Genomic DNA, 19176 nt, shown 5'->3' with positions numbered 1-19176 from the left:
GAGACAAAAGTAAAAGCTTCTTTCATGCTTATTGAATAAGACATCCTCATTTTCATTTTACACTACTTTCCCAAAATTATATAGCCAGCCATGCTTATGACACTGCACCTCAAGAAATCCACATAAATAACTTACTGATCTTCAATTCTTTGCTCAAGGAAGACCTTCACACTAAGGTTTTGAATGACCACATTTCTAGGTATCAAATACCCTTCCAAACATACAACTTCAGTTCCAGAAACTCAAACTATCCCTTAATTTTTCTCCACAGCATTTGCTTTTATCTGACACATCATACAGTTTATCTATTTACTCTTATGCATCTGTTTCCCTCCACCATAAAATGAGCCTTATAAGTTAAGGGTTTAGCTAGTCCTATTTATTTGAAAATAACCATGTTCGTGAAATTTGACTATCCTGTTTGTATCAGGCAGCTTTGTACTTAACGTCTCTTTGTGTTTAACTTGGGAAAGCACTATCAATTGTGAAGGGCAGTATACCCAAGGAACAACTTTATGTCTGTCTAATCACTGGGTCCATCTATATAGTGTAGAGAAGTAAGCCTAGGCTAGATTGACATACAACAACTCACATGGAGATTATACCAGGCTCCTCTGCCGCATGTTAAACAGAATCTAAAAAACAAAACCAAAAACAAATAAACAAAAATCCTGTATCTCACTGATATATAGCAACAAATATTAAGAGAACAGGCAATTCTTTATTAAGAAAATATAAATACATCATACTTATCTGAACTACAGAATATATTTAAGATGTATATGTTGTTTAGTATATATAATGCATATACTAAACATTAAGTTAAGCATATCTATGTATATATGTGTATATGTATGTGTAAATGTTTATATATTTTACTTAATCTATAGAGAAAAAATATTTTGGTAGTTTTAAATGAATGTGTGTTTTTGATGTTTCAGTTTTTTCTGGGATTTATAATTCTGTTGGGATAATCAGGTCTTTAGAGAGGTGAGAATGAAAACCAAGCATTATTGAATTATAAGCTGTTAAGAGAATGATTAGGAACAAAGCTATAGAACAATACACCACATTAGAAATTATAAAGTGTATTTCATCTATTAAATAATAAAAACTATTTTTAATCCACTAACTTAATTTCAACTCTTTAATTCAAAATTAAAATAATAATTGAAGTGCCATTATTTATTTATTTATTTTTATTGAGGTATAATTAAAGTTTCCTTTATTGGTTTAGTAACAAAGGCACAGAAAGCTGCAGTGCATTTAGAGAACTACAAAGAGCAGCAGCACAAATAGGGAAATTCAAGAGTTTTGAGCAAGTAATAGTAAGTATTTTGGTAAGCCATCATAAGACAACACGAAAAATTGAAGTAGGAAAAGAAGGTTCACTTTAATCAATGGCTTCAACATGTATTTGCTGAACATATAGTATGTTTTCGGGTACTCTTCTATGCATCTGGAACACAACAATGAATACAGCAAGAAAAGATCCCAGCCTGAGCCATCAAACAGTGAACTGAATGAAGGAGGTGAAAGTGATTACCAGAAGAAAGCCACATTTGGAAGGAGAGTTGAAAGAAGCTAAATACACAGTACATGCATGCAAGAAATCTGCTGAACAAAACAAATTACACAACACTTCCAAAATGACTCACTGCTTTGGGGAAATACAAAATAGAACACAAAGAGGGAAAATTCACCAAAAATTGCAATCATAACAACTATGAGAAAAATGGCACTGAAAAAGAGAAACTCAGTGAAAATATTGTAATAGAATCAATCCCATGTAGCACACAAATTAGATTTCCCAGGAAGCCAGGTAGGAAAAGCCAAACGTAGACAAAGAAAATGAGGGGTCAGGATCAATCATTCATTTTAAGCAGCAGGTCTCTCTCTGGTTGTTTATTAGAATCAGTAATATCTATGTAAATATAAATATGTATACATATATACATGCACATCTATGTGCATATACGTGTGCTAACACATATATATGTACTGTATGGCAGCCACTAGAAAATATGACCCTTTAACTGCATGGCAGTGTTCCAGGGAATTTTACCAAAAAATGATTCATAAATACTTTTCTTTGAAGTTTCATTTTTAATGTATAAATATGAGACATACATTTTTTTGAATAGAATAACATGTTTTATTCCAAAATGCAGCCGTCTTCCCAAAAACAATTGTTCTGAAAATTCAGTATAAGTTGTATATTAGAATGTTTTTTCCCCTTTCATGATTTCATATACTCTGAAAGTACAGATATTATTAAGTAAAGGTTCATATTTTATGTAAAATCAGGTTACTGTATGTAAAAGAAGTGTATGTAAGCTATTTGTCAGGAGCTCAGCTGAGCTAGAGCGAGAACTGAGAGCTGAGCCACGAGAGCAGTCTATTAAAGCAATAATGAGCCAAAATGAAAGTAATATTGAAACCTATAATCACAAAAGTAATTCAAGAGACCCAAACCAGAAAAAGTATTTCTTCTGTTTCATTTCTCCCATGGAATGGCACACTAGTTAAGGGTCTGATGTATCCACACAGATTGGGATCATTGCATCTGTGTCTTACTTTGTTGAGGGAATCTGCAACAAAACTCTCTGGTAGTTTTCTGGCCCCTGGGTGGTGGTTGGGAGTAAGAGAGAAGGGTTAGGAGTGGAAAAGTACTGGGTATTGAGTCAGAGTGGAAAAAATAGTTTCTTCAAGGTTTTTCCCTCCTCTTCTCATAAAGAGACTTTGGCAGAGATACTCACAGAGGCTCTGTGCCAAAGGTCCCAGATAAAGAGACCTGGGGATGCAGGTGTCTAAGCTAAGAATGCAAAAATACATAAGAGCATGACCTGCTAGAAGGTCCCGAGTCCTTGACTGCAGTTCTTTTCAGAGATTGCAGTGTATTGGCTGTGCACCAGTTTGGTGGGAGGGCAGGTTTCCTGGCTAAGGCCTGCCAAATAAAGCCTTTGTAATTGTATACAGCATGACTTGAAAAATCTCACACAAAATTTAAGCATGGGCCAGACTCATTACTCTTAAACTCAACGTGAACTATAAAAACCCAAGTCACAATTTTGTAATATGCTTAAAAATAAATAAGTAAGCATGTTGGGGGAAGTTACTGTTTCTTAACAAATCATTGTGGCTAATATTTAACCCTGTAATTAGAAGAATATGTTTTACATTTTTAGGATGTAGTTTATATTTTGAAGGGGCTAGGGAGAAAGTACTTCTGTTCGTAAATCGTTCAACTGCTTATAGCAGAAATCAAGAAATCCTCTTGATTGCTCTTACTTCTCAATGTTTCATATTTAATTCATGAAACAGCATTGTAAGTTTTCATTCTTTGATAGTCATTCTATTCACTGCTTGCCATTTTTTGTCACTTACCAACATATGCCAAACTAGTCATCTTTCATCTAGAGAGCTAGTAATGTCAATGGACTAATGTCCCTGCATTCACCTCTAATCTAGTATCTGCAAAATGCAAATCTGATCATGTCATCCTCCACCTCCCAAATGTTCTTAATTCCTGTATCTATCCATGGTTCTGAAAAAAAAAAAAAAAAAAAACAGTCCAAAGTTCTATATGACACTCATGACATACTCACTATCTAACTCTATATGCTCATCTTTGCATCATCGTTCCTACAACTTCCTAACACACTGAATTATTTCCAGTTCCTCAGACACTGAATGCTACCTCTTATGTCAGAGCCTCTGTACATGCTATTACTCTGTACTTTCTTCAACTCCCATCTCAACTCAACTCATTCTATACAGTAGTTTATTTTCTTCACACTCCTTATCACACTGAGCATCATATATCAACTTGCTTATATGATGAAAGAAAGAGATATTCACATTTAAGAAGCCCAAAAGACAATAGATAAGAAAACTGAAGGAGGGACATCCGGTGGCTCAGTGGTTGAGCATTTGCCTTCAGCTCAGGGAGTGATCCTGGGGTCCTGGGATTGAGTCCCACATCGATCTCCCCACAGGGATCCTGCTTCACCCTCTGTCTGTGTCTCTGCCTCTCTGTGTCTCTCATGAATAAATAAATGAAATCTTTAAAAAAGGAGAAAAGAAAACTGAAAAAAATACACAATGAGACACTGTTGTAGAATGAATATATCCCATACCAATTCATACCAGTGTGATGGTATTTGGAGGTGCAGCTTTTAAGAGATGCTTATACCCTGGTAGTGTAATCTTTATTAAGTGGAAACAATATCCTTACAAAAGAGACTCCAAAGAGTTGTCTTGTCCATTCTACCACGTAAAAACACAGTGAAAAGGCACCTGTCTACGAAATAGAGAGTGGGCTCTCATCAGATCCTGAATGCATTGACACTTTTATCTTGCACTTCCCAACCACTAGGAATAAGAGAAATAAATTTGTATTGTTTATAATCCATCTAGTCCATAGCATTCTGTTATAGTAGCCTGAATGGGCTAAGACAGACACATCATAATCAAATTGTCAGAAGACATAGAGAGAATGTAGAAAACACTAAGGAAAAGCAATATACACATCAAAGGACCCCCACCCACCCACCATAAGACTATCAGTGAATTTATCAGCAAAAACCATGTAGACTAAAAGGAATTGGGATGATATACTCACAGTACTAAAAGAAAAAAAAAGTTATTGTAGAATGTTACATCTAGCATGAGAGATAAAAACTTTTCCAGACAAACAAAAGTTGAGATGATATTTAAGTTGTCTTACAAGAAATGTTAAAGAGAGTTTTTCAAGTTGAAATGAAAGGACACTAAACAACAAAATGATAGCATAAGTTAGTATAAAACTCATTGGTATAGGTATGTAAACATGTATAGAACACTGTATTACTGTAAGGGTAGTGGGTAAATTACTTTTAATTTTAATAAAAAGTTAAAAAAAGTATTAAAATAACTATAAATTTAAACATATACTAAAATATACAAACTATTGGGGTGCCTGGGTGGCTCAGTTGGTTAAGTATCTGACTTCAGGTCAATATTTCAGGGTCCTGGGATCAAGCCCTACATTGGGCTCCTGCTTCTTCCTCTCCCTCTGGCCCTACCCCCATTCATACACCTCTCTCTCTCTCTCCCTCTCTCTCCCAAACAAATAAAAAATTTAGAAATATTTTTTTAAAATGCAAACCATAAATAATATAAATCATGACAATAACAAAGGATGAAAGGGGTAAAGTGTAGAGTTTTTGCATATGATTAAAATTGATGTCAGCTTAAAATCAGATGTTATAATTAAAATATGTTTCATGTATGCCCTTAGGAATATATACCTATAGAAGTTATAAAAAAAGGAAAAGAAGAAGAAATCAAAGCATATGAATACAAAAGAAATCAACAAAATACAAAGAAGACATCAAGAGAGAAAAAGGCAAAAAACACCCCAAAACTACAATACTAAAGGAAACAACTAGCAACATGATTATAGTACGTCCTTTGTTATCAGTAATTACTTATAGTAAGTCCTACATTATCAGTAATTACTCCAGAAATTTTCTGGACAGCATAGTACTAATAGTCAACAATAATATATTCAACACTTAAAATTTTAAAATGAGATATCTAATGTTAAGTGTTCTTACCACAATAAAGTAAAACAATATTTTTTTAAAAACCTAGCCAGATTGTTGATGAAAAATAACTTTTGTCTCTAGAAATAGTTTCTATGTATGATTTATAAATTAAATTTTAATAAGACTTTACAACATAAAAGGAAGGTGACTGTATTTCAAAGAATGTTTTTAAAGCAAAGACATTTCTCATGTGTTCATTTTATACTTTTCATAAAAGACCAATAAAATCTTAATAAATTTAGAGTGTAAATTTTAGTTTTTATTATATCATTACTTTGTAAAGACAGAGAAATTTGGTCCAGCTCAGCACTTTACAGATACATAATAAGGTAATTTTATACTACTTTGGCTCACTGATCTGAGAACCTCATGGTGATTATTAATAAGAAGATAATTTGAAAAACCCACCAAATCATAAAGTTTGCATTTAAATTCTCAAGGTACCTAGACCATACTCTCACCTCCATTAAGATCCTCTAACTAAGAAATATAAAGTGTTTAATAACCTTTAAATCGTCACTTTTAGAGTTCTTGTGCCTTAATATTCGCTCAAGAATTCTGTGTGTGCATGTATACATACATTCACATATATATTTGAATCTATACATATATTTTTTAACATTTGTGTATACATATCCCCTCACATATGTTTAGGTTGACATCCAAAAATTTTGTTAGAAATGTAAGTAGTTGCATATTTAATTTCTGAGGTATTATAAATATTGAATTTAAAAATAAAACCATTACACAACTCATTTAAATACTTCAACCAAATCTAAATGTCATGGCAATTTGATATATTTAAAGGAAGATGAAAGTTGAAAGTTAAATTACTAAAACCCTGGAGCAAAATTCAGACATCCCAGTGTAGATTATGACATGTGTGACAAGAACAAGTTAGGAATGCATAGACATTAATCCAGATTCCTAGAACTGTCACACACTTCTAAGGCCTGCTATGAGTTACTTACTGAAGGTGCACTGCAAGCTAATGTCAAAGTACTATAGTTATGGACTGAATGTTTGTTTCCATACAAAATTTGTAGGTTGAAACCTAATCCTTAATGTGATGGAATTTAGAGGAGGAGCCTTTGGGAGATGAGTCCTGAAGGCTCTGTTTCAAGATTCATTAGTGCCCTTGTGTTAAAGAGGCCTCAGAGAGCTCCCTTGTCCCTTCTATCATGTGAGGATCTTGGAATTCTCAGCCTCTAAAACTGTAAGAAATAAATTTCTGTTGTTTATAAACTACCCAGTTTATGGTATTTTATTAGAGCATCCCAAATGGACTAAGACAGAAATCTGCTTGCTATGTAGTTATAGCATAAAATACTCATTCTGGATAGTAGTATGTTTATCATTTTCATTATAGTCTATGGATTAACCTATTATCAAATATTTCTTTATTAACATAGTATATTTCCTTGTAATCATACTTATTTCATTTTAATTAGGGACAGGATATCTCACCTTAAGACTCAGTCTTTATTGTTTCCATCTCTCTCTTTTAAACATTCTTCTAAATTTCCCACCCTTCAGTAAACACAATAATTAATTTCAGTCACTAGTATAAGTGTAATTTTGGCACTCTGGTCTTATAAACAGAGCTATAGTTATTAATCAGCATGACATGGTATTCTTGAAACGAGATGGTTTATAAATCCATTTATCATTCCTTACCTCTATTTTCTACACTCATTGAAGGAAAAGGATATTTCTTATCATTGTAATATTTTCCAGTGATAACGGGAGTACCTATTGGGATGAGTATAGGTGAAACAGAAACATGAAATAAGAGATTAAACTAGATGATGCTGTGGTCGTTGGCTGAATTACTTTGCATTTGTGTAGGAAGGGGGGTCATGCTAGTGATTTCAAAAGAATTAATGTTCCTCCATGAATACCTTTCTTAAATCAAAAAATGGCATAAATACTAAAGGGACTAGAGTTCCAAAAATTATGAGTGGAAAGACCAATCTATGATGCAGTCAATATTTATTACAAGCAGAACATACTTTAAGATTGATATCTACAACATTGCCCTCAAGGCTTACACTACCATTTTAACTCACTGCCTCATAAACAACATAAGGCTATTTTATGGGTGATATCAGCCATTCTTCATTCCTACTATAGATGTCCACTTGAGGAATAGGTCACCTCTCTAAAAATAGACTTTTGGTACTGTCAGCTAGAAATAAAATTATATCATCCAGGTGACAAAAATTCTCAAATAATCACTTCCTTGATAATGGTAGATTCCAGAAGCACATTATTAAAATCATATCATTTGACAAAACACACGATGAAATAGGAATGTTAAGGCAAATAATCAAAATTAATTTTATTATTATTAGAACCAGTAGTTTGTTCCTTTGACAAATCAGAGTTAAATCTACAAGTACAGTCTATTAATCTAACTTTGCTTAGAAAATGAGGCATGCATCATACTTATTTAAACATAATTTATAATTATGAATTGGTGATAATATACCAATTAGGACAATTAAAGATTTTTTTTTAATTTGAATAATCCATTACACTCTGAAGTTCAAATTTTAAAAGTAATTTCTTTCTGTTCAACTATGATAATTGTGAATATTTATTTGGCATTTTCAAAATATGATGTACTAACTAATAACTTTGTCTAAAAAAACCAAAAATATCACAGATTTAAAAATATCTCAGAGTAGTACTTAATACCCAACTACAGGTGAAACACATGTAATAACACAGGAAGTTCCTACAGTACATAAAATAAAGAACTATTTCAACAGTATGGTTAGCAACTGAAAAGATAATAAAAGTCTTAGAAAAAATGAATATGTTAATATTATTCATATTCCTTGAATGTAATTATAATAATTTATTAATATAATTCAGCATTGTACCCCACATATTCATTAAAGAGAATGAGCTGCTTTCATAATAACAAAACTATTTGAGATTAGGATGTTATACAACACTAAACATAATTTGTTTATAATTTTTTAATATTACAAAAATATTTTCAGAAGTTGAGACATTTAGACAACAAAACATAACTTTTGAAAAAATTAAAGATTTTATTTATTTATTTTAGGGAGAGATAGTGAGAGACTGAGCAAAAGCATGAGGAGTGACAGAGGGAGAGGGAGACTCTCAAGCACACCCCACACTGAGTGTGGAACCTGTGGCCAGGCTTGATCCCACAATGATGACTTGAGCTGCAACCAAGAGTCAGCTGCTTTCCATTTTCTTTTTATATAAATTCCATTATTAAAATGTTAAAAATTAAAATTTTTCTGTCTCTTAACTATTCTTTTATCTTTTACTCCTCTACACTAAATATGAAGATCCTAAATACTATTTAAGATTCACTAAATTTATATTTGTCTCTACTCCAAAGTTTATCATTTATGTGTTTTTTAAGCAACGAGTATATTTTTTACATCAGTAAAAATATAGGAATGTATTGAAAAAATCTTGTAATCAACATATTAATCTCTATTTACATATTTATCATTAAAATGTAATTTTCACAGGTCATTATAAAATATTGCTAGCATTGTTATTGATCAAAGAGAATAATCAAATCTTAGGAATGATACCTTCATGGATTAGAGGCAGCCTGATATAATATATATCACTGTAGTGGAAAAGGATACATGTTGATGAAATTTCCAACTACAGGAAAGTTAGGATAAACACAATCCCAGCTACATATTTTGCAGAAATTTACAAAACTATTGTAAAATGCATATGGAAATGCAAGAGGCAGAAAATAGTCAAAATGATCTTGAAAAATAACAAAGCTGAAAGAATCCCACTTTCCCATTTCATAATTTACTGGATTATGTTGGCGAATGTTACACAGAAACTAATTAGAAAGAGGGCATATCAATATATTTAAATGATAAATTAGACAAACATCCTAACAGATGAGAGTTAATATGCAGGCACAATTTCTCATTTCATAGGAAATTAAACCTTTTCTGATTATAATAGCCCTTACTAATTATTATAAAATACAAATGAGAAAAATATACATTTTTAACAATGCTAATAAATCAGCTCTATATATAATCATGACAAGACTATATGCCAGGTATTACCAGCTATACAAAAGTTAAGAACACCTACATTATGGAAAAGTCAACTTTTTTTCTTAATTTAAAATCTACTTGTAAGACAATTATCCAGAATTTCTAATATATCAAATATATATATATATATCAAGTAGAGATTTTTGTCTGAAGAGTAACAACCTAGTGCAATTTGAGTCAATTTGGACCATGCCATAAATTCCAGGTCTTAAAGGAGACAAAAAAAAAAATGATACCTAGAAAATTTATCTAAACACTAGAGTTGTTTTTTTTTTTTTGTTTTTGTTTTTGTTTTTGTTTTGGGGGTTTATTTTTAAGAGGAAGGGATGGAGGGAGAAAGGGGAGAGGGTGAAGGGAGAGAGAAGAGAGAGAGAGATAGAGATTCCTAAATAGGCTCCAGTCAGATGTGGGGCTTGATGGAGGGCTCTACATGAGGCTCAATCTTACAACCCTAAGACCATGACCTGACCTGAAATCAAGAGGTGGACACTTAATCAACTGTGCCACCCCAGGTGCCCCTAAATATTAGAGATTACAAAAGTTGCAACTATAGTAAGGCAGTTATAAGAAAAGTAGTGAACATTTTATAAACATTTGTGCAGATATTTTTAATCGGGTAACATTAATAACACTTTAATATTTCACAAATAATATATATCTTCTGGTGTCTGAAAATTCCATTTAGCTTGCCTTTTCTATTATTCAAGTATATTGATTTTATTAATCAATGTATAATCAATAATTAAAGATTCTAAGAAAATAGTTGTCAATAGTTTAATTAGACATAGTTTTGGGGCACTAAATAAATGTTAATAGAAGTTTTCCTCTAGTATATAAAAGTATCTTTGACATTCAAGGACCCAACTATATAGTATATGTACCCGCATTGCTATGACAATGTTGGGAAATTTTAATGAATTATGGAGATATAGAACAATATATATGAAATTAGAACCATTCAGGGAAAATAATTGGATGCACTACATATGTCATCTAATTTTGGTTTATTCCACAAGTATTTTTATATTGATTTAATGGAGATATACTTTTCATAATCATGTGTATGTATATATTTTAAGGAAGTAGAGTAAAATTAATTTTATAGTTTTTAGCTATAATGCAGTTGTCTGTTGGTATTAGCTTGACTTCTTTTTAAGTATAAATACAAACTTTATAACATGAAGATAGCTATGAATACTTCTGCATTATTGGCATTTGAGACCACACATAGAGATTGTATAAGCTTATGGTCTAAATACTGCAAAGACTGTATGCATTGCTATCTAGTCTGAAATGTAAATTGAGTTGTCTACTGATATTGAAAGCTTCAAATTAAACAATAGACAGTGTATAACATCATGTCACAAAATTACAGTTGTTGAAAAGGAGCAAAGGTTGTGACCATCATTATTGGCAACGTGTAGTGAGTAATGATAGGGTATCTGACTTTCAAAATTGCAGTGACAAAAATATTTTATATGAAGGGTAAATAATATGCAATTTCCCAATGAGCTAAATTCATCATTTTTGAATGATAGATTCTGTTAATATACAACAGAGTATAAAATACCATTTCTGAGTAGAAATTAGTTAATGAAGTTAATGCACTGACTTGAGGGAATTTTTAGAGATAGTTCAAGAAAAAATATTCTGAATACAGAAACATAAAAAAAGCACTAGAACCTAAGCAAAACAAATTACTGTCAGATGACTTAAAATTTTGTCCTAGGGCTGCCTGGGTGGCTCAGCGGTTGAGCGTCTGCCTTTGACTCAGGGCGTGATCCCAGAGCCCCAGCATCGAGTCCCGGCTTCCTACATGGAACCTGCTTCTCCCTCTGCCTATGTCTCTCTCTCTCTCTCTCTCTCTATGTGTATCTCATGAATAAATAAAATCTTAAAAAAAATTTTGTCCTAGAATTACCACTTACATGTATATTGATCTGGATAAGTCTTTTAGTTTTCACAGGTTATGTTCCTACATTGAAAAAATGTTGGAATAGATTATACTCTTCACTCTGACCTTCTTCCTTCCAACTTTTGATTATTGTGTATATGGTACTCAGGAAAAATAGTTATGTCGTGTGCCCAAGAGTAGTTATCATCTTAACCCTAGAACCTACTTTTCCTACCACATCACTTGTGTGTGTATGTGTATCTTAGTACCACTAACCTCCTTTAGTCCAGGTTGGCTCACAATTGGCAGGCTCTTTTATATTTCCATTGACTTGTATATGTAGTCTAAAATAGTTCTTTAATGAGTTTTTAAATAGTTCTTTAATAGTTCTTCAGCCCAGGGCCTGATCCTGGAGACCCGAGATCGAGTCCCGCGTCAGGCTCCCTGCATGGAGCCTGCTTCTCTCTCTGCCTGTGTCTCTGCCTCCCTCTGTATCTCTGTGTCTCTAATAAATAAATAAAAATCTTTAAAAATTAAATGTGTATATGACTTGCATATAAGAATTGTATATGAAACAGGTTACTTACAGCAAGTTGAAGGATTTTCTGGATAATTATCTCACTTATAATGTAGGATGTCAAGGTTTATGCTGAAGGTAAAAAAGGAGATGACAAAGTGAGAAGTTTGAAGTAAAGGAAAGTGATTTAGAAAGCCCTTTTGTTGAAAGAGTGAGAGGTTTGCCTATTGCATGAGTTTCTTATTGATGCTATATTAGATTACCACCAACTTAGTGGCTCAAAAGAAATTTATTACCTTACAGTTCTGAAAGTCAAAAGTCGGGATCCCTGGGTGGCGCAGCGGTTTGGCGCCTGCCTTTGGCCCAGGGCGCGATCCTGGAGACCCGGGATCGAATCCCACGTCGGGCTCCCGGTGCATGGAGCCTGCTTCTCCCTCTGCCTGTGTCTCTCTGCCTCTCTCTCTCTCTCTGTGACTATCATGAATAAATAAATAAAATCTTTAAAAAAAAAAAAATGAAAGTCAAAAGTCCAAATTGCATCTTTTTAGACTACATTCAAGGTGCTGATAGAGCTGCATTCCTTCTGGAGGAAAGAGAATAATTTTCTTTTTCCAGTGTCTAGAGACTACCCTCTCTTCTTGATTGGTTGTCTCCTGCCTACAGTCACATCTTTCTAATGGGTACTTCTGTTAATCACAACACCTTTTGACTGTCCTGCCCTACTCATCTCTTTATTAGAACCCTATATTGGGCCTACCAGATAATCCAAGATAATTTCTCCACCTCAAGATCTTTTTTTTTTTTTTTAATATTTTATTTATTTATTTAGGATAGTCACAGAGAGAGAGAGAGAGGCAGAGACACAGGCAGAGGGAGAAGCAGGCTCCATGCACCGGGAGCCTGACGTGGGATTCGATCCCGGGTCTCCAGGATCGCGCCCTGGGCCAAAGGCAGGCGCCAAACCGCTGCGCCACCCAGGGATCCCCTACCTCAAGATCTTTATGTGCAAAATCCCTTTAGGTATGCAAGTTAATGTGTTCACAGGTTTTGGGGATTAGGATATAGATGTGTTTGGAGATGTGGGGATTTAATTATTCGGTCTGTTATATTACATCTCTGGTCTCCAAAGATTAGTGGGCATCTCATATGCAAAATGCATTAACTCAATCTTAGCATGCCCAATGTCTCAACTCATTACAACATCAGTTCAAAATACTCAAATCTCATTGTCTATATTACCTATGTCATATGGGTGAGACTCCGGGTATGATCCATCCTGGGGCAAATGCAATCCCGATGTGTAAACCTGTGAAACAGGAAAACATTAACTATGCCCAAAATACAATGGTAGGAGAAGTATAGGATCCTAGTTACAGATATTTCTCTTTAAAAGTGAGACAGTGGGAGGGAATATAGGGTCAGTTCTGAAACCCAGTATATTAATAATATTAGATATTAAAGTCTATAACTTCAAAACGTATAACTCCATTCATGACTCCACCATCTGGCTTTGAGGCTCTACCCTCAGTTACCTATCATTTCTCCTAAAGGGGAATTCAGATGTGGGAATATTTAATAGAAACATTGTCTTGTGTTCCACTCCTCAGAATACCTAAAAGAGGAAGAGAGAGAAAGAGATCTCTTTTTCCTTGTGTTGATAAAGAAGAAGTTGTGTGATTATAGCAAGATTGTGGGCACCTACAAGCCAAGAGAAGATTTGGAATGAAATCTAAGTTGAAAGCACATTGACCTTGAACTTCCCAGCTTCCAGCACTATGAGATATAAATTTCTGTTTTTTAAGCCACACAGTAGTATTTTATCACAGTAGTCTGAGCAGAATAATACAGTAAGGGATGAGAAATTTGGGAGGAAGAATAATTTTTAATCATATTCCTTCTGAATTTTAGGAAAAACACTTTTTAAACGTCATTGAATGAGAAATTGAAAATAAAAGGAAGCTATCCAGACAAGATTATAAACTTTCATTTTCTTGCCTTTGCCCTGGTTAAGTCCCTTTTAAATTTTTGCCAGGACAACTCTAATAAGTACTTTTTTTCAGTCTTCCATCTTCTAGCGTTTTAGTCTTCCTCCTTCCCTCTAGCTAGGACAACTCTAATATTTTTTTCAGTTTTCCTTCTTCCTTACAATCCAAACTCTTCATAGCTCACAATGTATCTTTTCTAACAGTCAACTGTAACACCAGCATTCCCTTCCTCCTAGAGTCCTAAAGTTTTAATGAATCATATATATTACTTATATTACTTAATTCAACTCTTTTTTACTTTTGGCTAATGATCGTTGTTCCTAAATCCAAAATCAGATCTGTCATTCACTGTGGACACCTTCACTAACCATCCTTTTTCAATGATATCTCTGAAGAACAAATGCCCCAGACTTTACAAAATGAATTGTTTTAATTATAGATTTGTAAACACTTTCAATTATCAGTCTTCTTTCTCTAATTTTTCCCTCCACTTTATATACAATCTTCAAGTACACACAGCCCTTTCTAGCCTTTAAAAAGGGCAACAACTACAACAAAAACTTGCTAAAATCTTATAATGTATTTATGCTACCAACTAAAAACAGTATTTTAGTCTCTGTATTACTAACTTATTTAAAACGTATCATATTTTACAATCAAGATGCCTTCTAGTCACAAACACTGTGTCAAAGCTGACTCTTCTTGATTCTGTCTGAGTTCTATTACATAATGTTAAATATCTCTTAAGATCTGAACTCCTGGAATGCAATTTTTAAAAACTTTTCTATCTTGATTCTTATTACACTCAACTCTCAAGGGTTCCCTTTGCCTATCTGCCTCTTAACCTTGGTGCACCCTAGATGTTTGCTCTTTCTCCTTTGTGGCTTTTTCTGATCCATGGTACAAATAACTCAAATAGCTAAATTAAAAGGTGATGGGTATTACTCCCAGTATCTGTCCATATTCAATATCCCTATGGGGCAGATAGCTCTCCCTGGGACTAAATTCTTATTTTGAAACAATGTTGCTCAAGGACCACCCTTCTCATTCTGACAAGAAAAAAAAAAACATGACCATTATTTATTGCATTCAGCTGGGTTGAGTACATTGCTCTGACCAGTCAGGGGACAATTTAATACTTCACTATTTATTTTGAGAGAAGACCATCATAGAGTTTATAATTAAAATATGGCTGAAAAGAATTGCTCCTATTTCTAATTTTCCCAGAACTACCATGAAGTTCTCTGAATTTTACACAGATTTTTTTTTTCCTCAGAATTGAGCATCACTACTGCTTTAGAAAAATGTTCCATGTGAATACTGTGGTTTCACTGTCAGGAGCTGTATTTATGTGCAGTTTTTTTTACTGGCAGATGGGGAACAGCAATTTAATTGCTGGAATTAGAGTGTAAGTTTTCTATAGTTGTTTCCAATATGAAAGATGTTGACTTTGACAGAATTTGTTTGTATATTTGTAATTTGTAATGAAGAAAAAATATATAAAGATGTTTTAATATGTATGGTGTTGCAATAAATCCCAATACCTTGAATCAGGGTTTGCTAATTTAAAAATAATAATAATAAAAATAAAGGGCAATGAGTGGCTCTATTTTTAATTTTTTGAGGAACCTCCATGTTGTTTTCCACAGTGGCTGCAATTATTTACATTCGCCCCCAAACAGTGCACAAGGGTTCTTTTTCTCCATATCCTCACCAACATTTTCTAGTTCTTGTCTTTTTGATAATAACCATTCTAACAGGTGTGAGGAGATATCACATTGTGGTTTTGATTCTTATTTCCCTCATGATTAGTGATGCTTAACAGCTTCTAATGTGCCTGTTGACAACCTATATATTCACTTTGGAAAATGTTTATTCGAAGTCTCTTGCTCATTTTTCAACCATTTTTTGTTGCTATTATTGAGTTGTATGAGTTCTTTATGTATTTGGAGTATCAACCCATTATTGGGTATATGATTTTTCAACATTTTCTCTTATTCAGTAGAGCTGCTATATGATTCAGCAGTTTCATTAATAGGTATCTATCTGAAGAAAATAAAAACATTAATTCAAAAAATATGCCCTCCTATGTTCATTGCAACATTATTTATAATAGCCAAGATAGGGAAAATTGCCTAACTGCCACTAATGGATGAGTTGATAAAGCAGATATAAAATAATTACAAGTAACGATATGATATTGAGCACTTAAAAATTTAAGAGACTAGATACATTAAGTGTTCTTACCACAAAACAAACAAAAACAAAGGAACACAAAGAAAGTTTTGTAGGTAATAATAGGTTTGTCACCTTGGTTATGGGTATGGTATCCCAGGTGTATTCATATACCCAAACTCACCCAGTTGTATATAATAAATACGTGCATTTTTTTGTTTATCAATTATCCCCCAATTAAGCGGTAAAAAATGCTATGGAATCAAAAGACAGACTTAGATATGTGATTGAGATCATGACCAACTGTATCTTCCTTTCTCAAAATGAAACAAAATTAAAGATATAATTTTAAATAAAATTAAAAATAACATTAAAATAGTCAATCATCCCACAAAGTTAAATACTGTTTAAATAATGGACAGAAATATTGATACATTTCTGTGAAATATAAAATAAGATGGAAGCAGGATTAATGTTGATCCAAATAATCACAAAGTCTGAAACAACATATAATCAAATAGAGGTCACTTAACAAGCGCTTTTTTTTTTTTAATAACACATGGAGGAACATCCTTTAATCATAGAGAATGAAGCTGGATTAAAAGAAAATGGAAAAGGATAATTAATTAAAATAGTCAGTGGCTATTTTCCCCCTCAAACTAAATGTCAGAATGGTAACTTCAAAAATAATTCAATATCTATATCTAGAGATATTCAGAGGTGACATTTTTTACCCTAGAAAAATGTGGAACAGTGCTCTGGTGAACTCCAGCTTTCAGAGGGACAAGAAGTCAACCATACAAAAAGCTAGGTTAGTCATAAACCTTAAAGTCAAGTCCAGTAATTCCACTTCCCTGTCAATGAATACATTTTAGTGTTGTAATTTTGACTTAAGTACTAAGGAAAGATTTTTAACATAGAATCATGTATCTTTTAAAAATTCTGAACCTCTTCAAAAATCAAAGCAAAATAGAAATAATTTTGAAAATTCAGATATTTAAAATGCTTACAAATAACACATGATATTTTTGTAGAATTGTGAGCAATTCTGCAAAATAAATGCTAAGTGAATTGATATTAGGAGGAAGATAACCTAAAGTAAAAGGAAAAAAGGAAGCAACCAGTAAATTGAATTCTAGTGAAATTTACAATAAGTGCTGTGTAACACTTGTGTAAACACTTAACAAGTATTAAGTAACGATTCACACAACAGATCTAATATAACATATGGAAACGTCTGCAACAATAACTCCAGATTTGTTCATTTAATGATTATTGATTGCTTTCCATGTTGAAAAAAAAATTAAGCATTGGAGAAAATGTAGTATACAAAATGCACAGGAACCCATTAAGCTTATGAGGGGAGAAAACCAATGTAAGATAAGTAAAATGTCTTACAAATTTTAAGGAGAAAAAGCAGAAAGTGGGCCAGGAAAAATTGGGGAAGGCAAGGAAAAACTCCAAATTTAGCCATTAAAGAACTCCTTGAAAGTAGGATGTTGGATTAAAAGACTAAGGAAGTGAGGAAACAATATCCTGGGGAAAGAACATTTCAGGCAAAAGGAATGGTAGCTACTGGATTACCTGGACAGCTCAAAATACAGTCAGAGGCCTGTGTAGTTGGAGATTAAGAATAAGACAAATAATTTAGTAGAATATGATGTCAGAGAAATAGCTTGGGTTGGGTAAGAAAGAAGGAAGTCAGATAACATGTATCCTCAAAAGTCACTGTTAAGATTTTGGCCATTATGAGTGAAGACTATGAAAAGAGGAATGACAGGATGTGATTTATATTTAATATTTTAACAGATTTTTGTTGTTGTTCTGGCTAATGGTTGAAAAACTACAGGTGACCCAGAGAAGAAGCAAGAAGACTAGTTACAAAACTATTACAATATTCTAGGAAAAATATGATGATGGTTTAAACTAGATGACATTGATATTTTCCTTACATTTTGAAGGTATATGCAATGATATTCTTGACATATTGAATTGGTTTGAGAGAAAGGATTTAAGAATTACCCTAAGTTTTTTTCACTTGAGCAAGTAGAAGCATGGGGAAAGATTCTTAGAGAATTCTTAGAGAATCAGGAAAGATTCTTAGAGAAACAAGAATGGGGAACACACAAAGTTCATTTTAAAGTCATAATAAATTTAATATTCCAATAAGATATCCACTTGGATACTTTTAGTTCACTGTTAGATATGTAAGTTAGGAGTTCAAGAGAATTGGGAAAGAAATAAATTTTAGAGTTATCAGAATATAAATGATATTTAAAACACTGGGACTAAATTATACAAGGAGATTAGTGCAGCTATAAAATATAAAAGTAAATCATCACTGGACCAATTCTCAATTTAGAGGTTGGAGCAATGAAAATAATTCAGCATGCGATACTAATAAAGACCTGAAGATGAAAGAGGAAAATGAGCAGTAAATGGTGTCCTGGAGCCAATAAAGAAAGTGTTTCAACAAAGGGAGAGTGATTTCTTTTTTGTAAACCTACCAATAGGTTAATAAAGGTGAGGACTGAGAATTGACTTTTGCATTTAATGCCGTAGAGGTGATTTTTGACTTTTACTAGGGCAGGTCAGGTTAAAGTGTGATTGAAATAGCTTTTTGAAAAATGAAAGGAGAGAAACTTGAGACAGCAATAAAAACAGCTCTTTGGAGGAGCTTTCCTGTTAGTAGAGAAGAAAAATAGGGGATAGGAAAAAGGGAAGTGGAATCAAAAGAAATTCTTTACTGTTGTTATTGCTTTGTTTTTTAACCTGGATGAAACAGCATCATGGTTGAATGCTAAAATGAAGAATCGTGGAGTAAAGAAGAGGGTTTCTTTCCTTCCTTCACTTCTTCCTTCCTCCCTCCCTCCCTCCACCTCAGCACCGGAACCCGAAGGAGGGTGCATGGGAGTTGGCGGGATGGGGGAGT

General features: G+C 33.2%; 1 long non-coding RNA gene across 1 annotated transcript in view; it reads right to left on the bottom strand.

Moving 5' to 3' along the window:
• Positions 1-12154: 12154 nt before the first annotated feature.
• The window catches only part of LOC111095391, a 31757-nt gene continuing 24735 nt past the window's right edge, over positions 12155-19176 (bottom strand). Inside the window, exons 5-6 of the long non-coding RNA XR_005356424.1 lie at positions 13324-13390; positions 12155-12216 (exon numbers count right to left, since the gene is read on the bottom strand). This is a non-coding gene — a long non-coding RNA (uncharacterized LOC111095391). The remainder of the gene's footprint in view (positions 12217-13323; positions 13391-19176) is intronic.

The sequence above is a fragment of the Canis lupus genome, chromosome 3 (assembly GCF_011100685.1).
Source record: "Canis lupus familiaris isolate Mischka breed German Shepherd chromosome 3, alternate assembly UU_Cfam_GSD_1.0, whole genome shotgun sequence".
Taxonomy (NCBI): Eukaryota; Metazoa; Chordata; class Mammalia; order Carnivora; family Canidae; genus Canis; species Canis lupus.
The sequence above is the reverse complement of the archived record's forward strand: the minus strand, read 5'-3'. Positions and strand labels throughout refer to the sequence as shown.